The sequence below is a fragment of the Scyliorhinus canicula genome, chromosome 1, assembly GCF_902713615.1.
Source record: "Scyliorhinus canicula chromosome 1, sScyCan1.1, whole genome shotgun sequence".
In the NCBI taxonomy this organism is placed as follows: domain Eukaryota; kingdom Metazoa; phylum Chordata; class Chondrichthyes; order Carcharhiniformes; family Scyliorhinidae; genus Scyliorhinus; species Scyliorhinus canicula.
This window is the reverse complement of record NC_052146.1, coordinates 107,675,266-107,688,456: the sequence shown is the minus strand read 5'-3', so window position 1 is coordinate 107,688,456 and position 13,191 is coordinate 107,675,266.

The following is a 13,191-nucleotide window of genomic DNA, read 5'->3' as shown; positions in this document are numbered from 1 at the left end:
GTCACATAGGCCCTGGGTACATCTGATGCCCAAGAGAAAGTACAGGCCAGTCACAAACATGACGATGGCAACACAGTTATATTCATGCGCACGGTAGCTTGGTGGCGCAGTGGGTTAGCCCCGTTGCCTCACGGCGCCGGGATCCCAGGTTCGATCCCGGCTCTGGGTCACTGTCCGTGTGGAGTTTGCACATTCTCCCCGTATTTGCGTGGGTTTCACCTCCACAACCCAAAGATGTGCAGGGTAGGTGGATTGGCCACGCTAAATTGGCCCTTAATTGGAAAAAATTAATTGGGTACTCTAAATTTATTTTTAAAATATTCACATGCACTAATTTTAGTGGGATAACACTTTATATATCCTTCCCAATACGGGAAAATGCATACTTTTACTTAAACATCACTCAGCAACCAAACGAAGGAAGAAAAAAAATACTATTTTACCAATAAACACACAAAAAGGTGAATGTGCCATGAAGATATCAGTATTAAGACTACAGCCCAAGGATGGTGTCCACGGCTCATTTTTTAAAAATTTACTGATCAGGAATGGAATTAATCACATCTGGATTTCCAGTTGGCCACATGTGGCTAATATATTAGACAACACTGGCATAGGGCCATGCAAACCACGGCCTGAGCCAAGTCAGCTCAGATAGCTGTGGGGGCAGCACAACAGACCTCAGCTGTTTCCTGAGCTAGGCAAAGATAAATTAGCCAAGCTTCCCATCCCTGATCACTAGATGTGGCTGTGGCTGCAAAAATGTGCCGTTTCTTGTCATCTAGACTCCTAGATGAGCAATGGACTCATGGGGGAGGTTCTGAAGTGTTCGAACAGTAGCCCAGTAAAACTAAGGAGAAATGAGGAAGAAAGAACATAAAATTTATGTTATTTTCCTTTTTAAAATATATCAGCTAAAAGCCTGATTTATTGCATCCTTTGATAATGCAATCCTTTCGACAGTGGACTTTTGCATCAAAGGTATATAACCAAGAGTCAAATGCAACATCTATATTTTATAAATCCCACTCTGTCTGTACTTTCTGCCAACTATTTTCTATGCTGCGTTCTTAGGACTACACCGACAATGCAAGCTGCCTATGTGTAAACTTATGTCCCCTTCCACAAATTTTAAGACACTGGACCATCAGTGGCAACAGGATGTTCCATAATCAACGTGCACCTCATAATTTATGTGCAGGACAGTTTCCTTATTCTTTCATGGGATCTGGCTGTCGTTGGCTGGGCCAGCATTTGTTGCCCTTCCCTAATTACCTTTGAACTCAGTGGCTTGCGAGGCCATTTCAGAGGGCTGTTAAGGCTCAGCCACATTGCTGTGGGTCTGGAGTCAGATGTAGGCCAGGCCAGGGAGGAATGGCAGATTCCCTTCGATAAAGTGAACCAGTGAACCAGTTGGGGTTTCATAATAATCTATGACAGTTGCCATGGACACCATTACTGAGTCACGCTTTATATTCCCGCATCATTAATTGAATTCAAATTCTACCAGCTGCAGAGCTGGGAATTGAACCTGTGACCCCAGAGCATTAGCCTGGGTTAGCTCAGTTTGCTAGAAGGCTAGCATGTAGTTCAAAGTAGGGCCAGCAGCAGGGGTTTGATTCCCATTTGGAGCAGCCTCCTCTGCCAATCCCTGAGAGTGGAAGGCAATAGAAAACAACTCTTGATTAAATCTGTGGGCAGAGCACACAAGACGTGGCTAGCAGTTTATAACTTAAATATACAGAACAGAATTTTAAAATGGGGTCTGGTTATCATTCATGCATGCTGACTATCCCAGATTTTCTAAAACTAGTTGCTCGAAGCTTACAATTGGTCTCTATTCAGAGTCATAGCAAATTGATAAATATGCGGCATGGTCGCACAGTGGTAAGCACTGTTGCTTCACAGCACCAGGGTCCCAGGTTGGATTTCCGGCTTGGGTCACTATCTGTATGGAGTCTCCGCATTCTCTCCATGTCTCCGTGGGTTTCCTCTGGGTGCTCCGGTTTCCTCCCACAAGTCCCGAAAGACTTGCTGTTAGGTAATTTGGACATTCTGAATTCTTCCTCTGTGTACCCGAACAGGCGCCAGAGTGTGGCGACTAGGGGATTTTCACAGTAACTTTGTTGCAGTGTGAATGTTAGCCTACCTGTGACAATAATAAAGATTATTATTATTATTGTATAGGAACTGTGCACGCCCCTGTACAAAGCCACTGAAAGACACAGGTTCAATGTTAATCCATTCAGTGGGCATTGTGGAGCTTTGCAGTTGCGCAATACTTTTTTTTTTTAAATTTAGATTACCCAATTATTTTTTCCAATTAAGGGGCAATTTAGCGTGGCCAATTCACCTAACCTGCACATCTTTGGGTTGTGGGGGCGAAACCCACGCAGACACGGGGAGAATGTGCAAACTCCACACGGACAGTGACCCAGGGCCGGGATTCGAACCCGGGTCCTCAGCGCCGTAGGCAGCAATGCTAACCACTGTGCCACCGTGCTGCCCTCAGTTGCGCAATACTTTAACGAAGCACTTCTAAAATGGAAACATAGAAACACAGAACAAATAGGAGCAGGAGGAGGCCATTTGGATCTTCAAACTCGCACCACCATTCATTATGATCAAGGCTGATCATCCAACTCAATAGCCTAATCCCGCTTACCCCCATATCCTTTGATCCCTTTCGCCCCAAGAGCTATATCTAACTCCTCCTTGAAAACACAGGCCGGACTCTCCGTTTCTGTGTCTAAGTGCTGATAGCAACGGAGGAACCATGAACTTTCACATCAGAAAAATTGGCGCCAAAATAGCACACCGATTCTGCTACCGGTCAGGGGCAGCACCAGCGCCGTGCGGAACACCCTGGAAACCCATGCAAAAACGGTGCAGGAATCGCCAGGTCCGTGATGGACACTGACAAACTGCGGCCACACTTAAGCATAACAACCCCCACACACACACACTGATCGGGTCGGGAAGGTGGGGCAGATTGTGCGGGAGTGCCCATACAGCTGATGGGTCAGCTGGGGCCAGAGGACACCCAGGGAGGTGCCTCGGGGGGTCACCTGTACTACCCAGGGCACTAGGTTTACAGCGGGCTGTCAGCGGTAGGCACTGCCGCATGGCTGCCTTGCCGGCTGCGGTAATGGTGTTGTATAACCGTCCATGCTGACCCCACAGCCAACCTCCTGGCCACCCGCTACTACTCCCCCCAGCCTTGCCAGAAGGCCCCCAGCCAGCAGCCCGGCTGTTGGTGAAATGTGGTGAAGTGTATGCCCTCTCTCTCTCTCTCAGCAGCCACCACACCATGTTTACGGTTTGTGAGAGCACACGCGGACCGCGCCGGAGGCAGAGCATCGCGGGTGGGCCCACTAACAATATGGTGCTTCAACTACGCTCGGTGTGCGTCGCATTGTTGCCAGTTTCAGAGAGGCAGGGCATCAAGATTTGGCGTCAAACCAACGGCTGCTGTGATTTTGGCATCGGGAGCTATTCTCCGCCCAATCGCATGCTCGATTTCGCCATCAGCCAATGGAGATTCCCGCTTTGGCCTCAACTGCTTTCAGTGGTAGAGAATTCCAGAGGCTCGCAGCCATTCTCTGGTGAAGAAATTTCTCCTCCTCTCATTCTAAATGGTCTACCTCGTATCCTCAGATGGTGATCCCTGGTTCTGGACTCTTCCGCCACTGGGAACCTAAAGTTGCATAATTTAAGGGTGCACCATTCTAACATGTATCAATCTATTAAAATTCATACATCCACATAACACTGCATCCCATGGTTACTGGGAGACAACTCTGGTTTGACTTGGCATCACATTCAAGTGACAGGATGCTGCATTTCAACATAATTGTGACCTACATTATCACATTGCATCCATACAAATGAAAGTAGGCTGGCCAATCATCTCCTTTTAAGCTAGTCCCTTAACTGCTCTTTTATACAAAATTTGCTCTGAGAAAATTAAATTCATAATGATATGTTTTCAGCAAAAGGATGAAATGCTGGGAGACGTAACTTCATCTGGAAAAGCTTTTTCTCTCTCTCCTCTTGAATGATCTAATCTAGATTTGAAGAATTGGCAGCAAGGCAGCCTGACCTGCCAACTTCACATATCAGAAATTTAGAAAGTGCACTGCCAGTAATTTAGACAGAAACTTTTCAGGTGACACATTTGAAATGTGCTGGCAGCAGGTGTGTGGCTCATTAACGTATGCACCAAAAGTATATCACAGATGAGAGACCATTCAGCCCATCTGGATTGGATTGGATTGGTGTAATGAACTCCAATTGGCTTTATTGGTTGGCCAATTGGAGTATGAGCTCCCTCAATGATAGCTCATTGAGGGGGCCCGTATAATCACCTGTGTAGGCTTTGTGAGCCAGTCTTAAGTTGACTGGACTGCTAGCAGCACTGTTTGTAGCTGCTCCTGTAATATCGTTATTGTAAATAAATATTGGTGTGGTGACGGAACTCCTGCCTCCCGTGGATTACTACAATTGGATTTGTTTATTGTCACATGTACTGAGGTACAGTGAAAAGTATTTTTCAGCGAGCAGCTCAACAGATCATTAGGTACATGGGAAGAAAAGGGAATAAAACAAAATACATAATAGGGCAACACAAGGTATACAATGTAACTACATAAGCATTGCCATCGGATGAAGCATACAGGGTGTAGTGTTAATGAGGTCAGTCCATAAGAGGGTCATTTAGGAGTCTGGTGACAGTGGGGAAGAAGCTGTTTTTGAGTCTGTTCGTGCGTGTTCTCAGACTTCTGTATCTCCTGCCCAATGGAAGAAGTTGGAAGAGTGAGTAAGCCGGGTGGGAGGAGTCTTTGATTATGCTGCCCACTTTCCCCAGGCAGCGGGAGGTGTAGATGGAGTCAATGGATGGGAGGCAGTGACAATGGGGCTAGACTAACCTCTTATCCGTGCTCTATACCAAGATTATTTTTTATTCATTTTCAAATTCCTGTCCAATTTCCTTGTGTAACTTCTTCCCAGCAAAAGTGAGCCTGTCCAGGCTTCCTACAGTGGAGTTCCGTAGCAGCATGCAATATGCAGCCATGTCTAAACAATGTTTCATAAAAATCCATCATCATTTGGATTGTATGTTCTGTGTCCTTATATAGAACATCCATTTTTTTTAAATTTAAAAGTATCCAATTCATTTTTTGCAATTGAGGGACAATATAGCGTGGTCAATCCACCTATCCTGTACATCTTTGGGTTGTGGGGGCGAAACTCCACGCAAGCACGGGGAGAATGTGCAAACTCCACATGGACAGTGACCCAGAGCCGGGATCGAACCTGGGACCTCGGTGCCGTCAGGCAGCTGTGCTAACCACTGTGCCACCATGCTGACCTATTCCCATCTTTTAAAAGATTTTTGCAACTGCACTCCCAGACTTTTTGGTTCATCTACTTAAGAATTTTACCATTTAGTATATTTCCCATATGTACTACATTACATCTCATTGTATTGAGCTGCAGTTGCTATCTGGCTTCCCATTCAGCTAACCTACCTTACATTGTTCTGCAATCAATCTACCACCCCCTCTAATTTGATTCTCAACAAACCATGGCATTATCCATTGTTGTGCATTAATACTCAACTCATCAAATGGAAAAGTGTAATTTCCTGGAACCCTCCACCCAAACCTCTAACCCATTAATATCTTCGTGTTCCTATCCTTTTCTTTATCACAGGGACAGCAGCATAGTGATTGAGTGAAGGAAATAGTAATGTGCACTCCCAAACTAATGCTCCAGAGACATGAGTTCAAATTCTACTATGGCCACAGGGGGAATCTAAATTCAATTAATTAAGAAATCTGGAATGAAAAGCTAGTCTCAGTAATGAGGACCAAGAGACGACTGGATTGTAATAAAAATATATCTGGTTCATTAATATCCTTTGGGGAAGGAAATTTGTAGCCCTGACCTGGTTTGACCTCTGTGGGACTCCAGACCTATTGCCAGCGCCGGCCCTAGGGTTGCTGGCGCCCCGGGCAAGCTGAACTTCGGCGCTCTTGGGGGGGGGGGGGGGGGGGGGGGCGGGGCCGGGGCCGAGGAGGGGGGCGGGGCCGAGGAGGGGCGGACCTGAGGGGGGGGCGGGGGGGCGGACCCGAGGGGGGGGCGGGGGGGGCGGACCCGAGGGGGGGGCGGACCCGCGGTGGGGGCGGACCCGAGGGGGGGGCGGACCCAAGGGTGGGCGGACCCGCAGTGGGGGCGGACCCGAGGGGGGGGGCGGACCCGCGGTGGGGGCGGACCCGAGGGGGGGCGGACCCGAGGGCGGGGCGGGGGGGGCGGACCTGAGGGCGGGGGGGCAGACCCGAGGGGGGGGGCGGACCGAGGGGGGGGGCGGGGGGAGCGGACCGAGCGAGGGGGCGGACCGGGGGGGCAGCCCTGGGGAGGGCGGCCACCGCGCATGCGCTGGTTGGCACCGGCCCAACTGCGCATGCGCGGGACCCGAGTCTGTGGCGCCCCCTCGCACATGGCGCCCCGGGCGACTGCCCGAGTTGCCGGTGCCTTGAGCCGGCCCTGCCTATTGCTCTGTGGTTGACTCCCAACTGCCTTCGGACATAACCAAACAAGCCACTCAAGTGCATTAAACCATTCCAGAAATGTTGCTGCTCCAAAAGGCAGCTCACCACCACCTTCTCAAGGACAGTTAAGGATTGGCAATAAATGTTGGCTTTGACAGCAACACACGCATCCCAAGAATGAAGAAGAAAAAAGTCTGTGCTTGCTTCTTTGCAGCAAGACCTGAACAACATTCAGGCTTGGATTGATCAGTGGCAAGTAATGTTCGTGTCACACAAGTGCCAACATGTACTTCTTGATTAAGTGAGAACCTGACCACCTTGCCTTGATGTTCAGCCATGATGTGGAGATGCCGGCGTTGGACTGGGGTGAGCACAGTAAGAAGTCTTACAACACCAGGTTAAAGTCCAACAGGTTTGTTTCAAACACGAGCTTTCGGAGCACGGCTCCTTCTTGAAGAAGGAGCCGTGCTCCGAAAGCTCGTGTTTGAAACAAACCTGTTGGACTTTAACCTGGTGTTGTAAGACTTCTTGATGTTCAGCAGCATCATCATCACTGAATCGCCCACTATCAACATCCTGTGGGTGACCATTAATTAGAAACTTAACTGGACCATTCATAAATTATGTGATTACAGGAGCAGGTCAAAGGCTACGAATTCTGCGGTGAGTAACCCACCTCCTGACTCCCCAAAGCCTAGACTACAAGGTACGTCAGGAGTGTGATGGGATACACACCACTTGCCTGGATAAGTGCAGCTCCAACAACACTTAAGAAGCTCAACGCCATCTATGATGAAGCAGCTCTCTTAATTGGCAACTCATCCACAGACATCAAACATTCATTACCTCCACCATTGACACACAGTTGAGCTGCAGCAACTGGCCAAAGCTTATTTGACAGCATCTTTTGAGCGTGTGGCCTTTATCACTTAGTCTGAGCAGATCCTGTGTATACGGAGCACTTGTCCATAGGGGATGGTTTCTTTAATGTGTTTAGGGTGGAAGCTGGAGAAGTGGAGCATCGTGAGCTTATCAGTGGGCTTGCGGTAAAGCAAAGTGCTGAGGTGACCGTCCTTGATGGAGATGAGTGTGTCCAAGAAGGCAACCGATTTTGAAGAGTAGTCCATGGTGAGTCTGATGGTGGGATGGAACGTATTGATGTCATCGTGTAGTCGTTTCAATGATTCTTCGCCGTGGGTCCAAAGGAAAAAAATGTCATCGATGTATCTTGTGTAGAACGTCAGTTGAAGGTCCTATGCAGTGAGGAGATCTTGTTCAAAACTGTGCATGAAGATGTTGTGCGAATTTGGTCCCCATGGCTGTTCTGTGTGTCTGGATGAAGAACTTGTTGTCGAAGGTGAAGATGTTGTGATGCAGAATGAAGCGGATGAGTTGCAGAATTGCAGTCTGGAGACTGGCAGTTGTCGGTGTTGAGGACTGAGGCACTTGCAGCGATACCGTCGTCATGGGTAATGCTGGTGTAGAGTGCCGAGACGTCCATTGTGACGAGGAATGTTCCTGTTTCAACTGGTCCATGGGTGCTGAGTTTCTGTAGGAAGTCTGTTGTATCGCGACAGAAGCTGGTTTATTAGCACCTTCTCAAGGACAGTTAGGGATGGGCAATAAATGTCAGTCTTGCCAGCAAACATTCCACGTTTCCACAAATGAATACTGAAAATAATCCCAGCCATTTCAATGTGTTTTACATTTCCTTTAGAAAAATATGCCTTAACTTTTGCAACAAATTGCTATGTGGTCTTTATCAAACAGCCTCTGTTCTACAGCTACACTTTCTTCATTTAGCGATTTGAGCGCAGGCAGTGGTGCAATGGTATTCTCACTGGACTAGTAATCCAGAGATCTTGGGCAAGACCTGGGTTTGCATTCCACCATGGCAACTGATGAAATTTGAGTTCAATTAAAACCTGGAATTATAAACGTAATGATGACCATTGATGTAAAAATACCCCATCTCATTCTGTAACTCTCTTTGGGGCTCCTTTGCCATCCTTAAAAGGTTATCCCTACAGGTGACTCCACAGCAATGAAAAAATGAAATGAATGAAAATCGCTTATTGTCACAAGTAGGCTTCAAATGAAGTTACTGTGAAAAGCCCCTAGTCGCCACATTCCGGCGCCTGTTACGGGAATTGAACCATGCTACTGGCCTGCCTTAGTCTGCTTTCAAAGCCAGCGATTTAGCCCTGTGCTAAACAGCCCCTTACAATGAGGTTTACTTTTAAATGCCGCCTAAAATGGAAGGCAGTTAGGGATGGGCAATAAATGGTGGCCCAGATACTGGAGCCCACATTTAAGGAATGAATTTTTATAAATTAATGATGATCCTGAGTTTATGTGAATATAGTGAGTCTTTTTTTCATTCACAGTCGCAAAACTTCAGAACCTCTAAGTTTCCCTCCTACCCTTAAATTTCAGTTTCAGCAAAGTGGAGACAGCCCCAAGCGGCATGGTAGCACAATGATTAGCACTACTGCCTCACAGTGCCAGGGACCCAGGTTCATTTCCTGCCTTGTGTCACTGTCTGTGTGGAGTTTGCACTTTCTTCTCCGGGTGCTCCGGTTTCCTCCCACAGTCCAAAGATGTGCAGGTTAGGTGGATTGGCCATGCTAAATTGCCCCTTCGTGTCCAGGGATGTGCAGGTTAGATGGGGTTACGAGAGTGTGGGGATAGGGCAGGAGAGTGGGTCTCGGCAGGGAGTTCTTTCTGAGGGTCAGTGCGGACTCAATGGGCCAAATGGCCTCCATCGCCACTGTATGGATTCTATGATTATTGAACCTTTTTAATCTAAGTTCTATGCACTCAAACGTCTGCAGCTAAACTATGATCAGCTGAAAATTTTCATTTTAGTTTGAACGATTTTATGAAAAGCTTATTAATGATCTCAGGTTTCACTTATGTCAAAGGCTATGCATTTTTTCCAAAAGCATACCAGAGATCTTTAATATAGTATAAGAGTATTGAAATCCCAAATTATACTAAAGTTAATCTAAGTATGTGACAGCTTTGTCAGAACTGGGTTTCCATTAACAGCTTCCAGTGGAGGGGCTGTTTAGTGCAAAGCCTAGGTGCTCCCTGTCAGGACTTGTGAGATTTCAACTGAATTACGGAGGATTGGCAGACAGAGATCTTTACTTTGTTTATACTTGCTGGCAATGATAGCCAAGTGAAAAACATCTGGTGTTCTACTTTGCATTACATTGCACCATTTCGTACTGCCTGACTGGAGAAAAGCAGCTGGAGTGATTTACCAGTCCGTGGCTGCCATCTCAACCAGAGCAGGTGGTCACAGAACGTCCAAGCGAAGAAAAGTACAGGGGAAGGGGGAAAATTTAGTTTAATTACCCATAAATTGATTATACCACTGTATGGTCACAGAAGCAGCGATAATGCTTTCTCACCCGTGAAAAGCTTCTAAGCCTCTTCAGGCTGGACATTCTCGGTTTAATAAATGGCTACCCTGGAGTGGTTCAGGTAACAACCTGGAGTGCCACTGGAGTCTAATTTTAGAGAAAGCAATAGCCAAATGGATGCTGAAAATCTGAGAAAAAAAATGCTGGAAATAGCCAGCAGTCTGGTAGCATCTGTGAAGTAAGGAATATTACCATTGTTTTGTTTCAATTTCAAATCTTAGAGACCATTTAAAATTATTTATGAAAACAGAAAATACTGCACAGCAGGTCTGACAGCATCTGTGGAGAGAAAAGGGAGCTAATGTTTCGGGTCTGGATGATTCTGCGTGAAAGCTAGAGAGAACTGGAAATGGGGTCAGATTTATACTGTTGTGTGTGTGTGTGGGGGGGGGGGGGGGGGGTCGTGCAGCGGTGGGGCTGGATAGCGATAGGTGGAAATTGAAAACGATGTGAAGGACAGAAAGACAAATGGAATGGAAATAGGCGTGATTAAGGCTAAGGGTGGTGATAGTGGCACACAAAGAGATTAGAATGTGTGAATGGCAGAACAAAGTTGAGCAATGTGTCAAAGGGCCCAAGTGGTGTGGGGGAAGAGACAGACCATGGTGAGGGAAAACCAGATCAATGGAAGAAATGAAAATTAAAATAAATTGATAGCAATAAAAATGTAGTGAAGGTGGTAGCAGAGTGGTTAGCACTGTGCCTCACAGCTCCAGGGACACGGGTTAAATTCTGGCCTCGGATAACTGTCTGTATGGAGTTTGTACCTTCTCCCCATGTCTGCATGGATTTCCTCCAGGTGCTCCGGTTTCCTCCCACAGTCCAAAGATGTGCAGGTTAGGTGGTTTGGTCATGCTAAATTGTCCCTTAGTCTCCAAAAGGTTATTGGGTTACAGGGATAGGATGGAGGCGTAGGGTGCTCTTTCCAAGGGCCGGTGTAGACTTGATGGGCCGAATGGCCTCCTTCTGCATTGTAATTTTATAATGTCCAATCCCTCTATACCTCCATTCCTCACCAGGATGGACTGAAGGCTCTCTGCTGCTTCCTCGAACAGAGGCCCAAACAATCCCCATCCTCCAATAATCCTCCTCCGCCTGGCTGAACTTGTCCTCTCACTCAACAATTTCTCCTTTATCATGTCTCATTTCCTCCAAACCAAAGGTGCGGCTATGAGTACCTGCATGGGTCCCAATTTTGCCTGTCTCTCTATGGAGTATGAGGAACATTCCTCTTTCCATCCTTCGCCGGCCCCAACCCACAACTCTTTTATCGGTATATCGACGACTATTTCGGTGCCACTTCATGTTCCAGCCTGAACCTGGAAAATATTCTTAATTTCAGGGCGGCACAGTGGCGCAGTGGTTAGCACTGTTGTTTCACGGCACCGAGGACTCGGGTTCGATCCCGGCCACGGGTCACTGTCCGTGTGAAATTTGCACATTCTCCCCGTGTCTGTGTAGGTTTCACCCCCCAGAACCCAAAAAGATGTGCAGGGTAGGTGGATTGGCTGTGCTAAATTGCCCCTTAAGTGGAAAAAAAGAATTGGATACTCTAAATTTATTACAAAATAATTTTGGCTTCCAGCCAAAATTTGGCATCCAAGTGTCGGAGAGGGACCTTCAAATGGTCCCTCTCCGACACTTTCCTTCCCTTCTTTGACCATTCGATTTCAATTTCTGGGGGCAGACTGTCCACTAATATTCATTACAAACCCACTGACTCCCACAGCTACCTCGACTACAGCTCTTCACACCCTGCATCCTGTACGGACACCATCTCATTCTCCCAGTTCCTTCGCCTCCATCGCATCTGTTCTGATGATGCCACTTTCCACAACGTTACTGCTGACATGTCCTCATTCTTCCTTAATTGTGGTGTCTCACCCACTGTGGCCGGCAGGGCTCTCAACTGTGTATGACCCATCTCCCGCACCTCTGCACGCACCCTTCTCCTCCCTCCCAGAACCAGGATAGGGCCCCCATGTCCTCACTTTTCACCCCACCAGCCTCCGTATTCAAATAATCATCCTCCGCCAGTTCTGCCAACTCCAGCATGATTCCACCACCAAACACATTTTCCCCTCATTCCCCTGTCAGCATTCACAGAGACTGTTCCCTCCGGGATACCCTAGTCCACTCCTCCACCGCCCCAACACTCACCCTTTTCCCGCAGGACTTTCCCATCTCCTCCCTGATCACCATTTCAGACCCTAAACACTCTTTTCAAGTGAGTCAGGGCTTCATGTGAACCTCCTTCAATCTGGTCTATTGCATTTGATGCTCCCAGTGTGGTCTACTTTAATTTGTAAGAAGCCTTACAACACCAGGTTAAAGTCCAACAGGTCTGTTTCAAACACGAGCTTTCGGAGCACTGCTCCTTCCTCATTCACCTGAGGAAGGAACAGTGCTCCGAAAGCCCGTGTTTGAAACAAACCTGTTGGACTTTAACCTGGTGTTGTAAGACTTCTTACTGTGCTCACCCCAGTCCAAAGCCGGCATCTCCACATCATACTTTAAATTGGAGAGACTAAACACTGTAGACTGGGTCACCACTTTGCAGAACACCTTCAGTCCAACCACAAGCAGGACCCAGATCTTCCTGTGGCTTGCCATTTTAACGCACCATCCTGCTGTCATGTCCACATATCTGTCCTTGGCCGGCTGCAATGTTCCAGTGAAGCCCAGCGCAAACTCGAGGAACAGCACCCCATCTTCCAATTAGGCACGCTACAGCCTGCTGGACTTAACAGTGAGCTCAACAACCTCAGACTGGGAACTCTCTCCTCCACCTTCACCCCATTTTTATTTCTACCAATCTATTTTTAATTTCATTTCTTCTATTGATCAGTTTCCCCTCACCATTGTGTCCCCCCCCCCCCCCCCCCCCCCCCCCCCCACTCCACTTGGGCCATCTGTTCCTTTAACACACTGCTCACCTTTGTTCTGTCAGTCACACATTTTAATCTCTTTATGTGCCACTATCATCACCCTTCTTAAACTTAATCATGCCATTTACATTCCTTTTGTCATCTGTCCTCGGCACATATCGCTGGCCCCTACCCAGCCCCACCGCTGCACGACCCCCCCCCCCTCCCCCCACACACACAACAGTATAAATCTGACCCCATTTCCAGTTCCCTCTAGCTTTGACGCAGAATCATCCAGACACAAAACATTAGCTCCCTTTTCTCTCCACAGATGCTGTC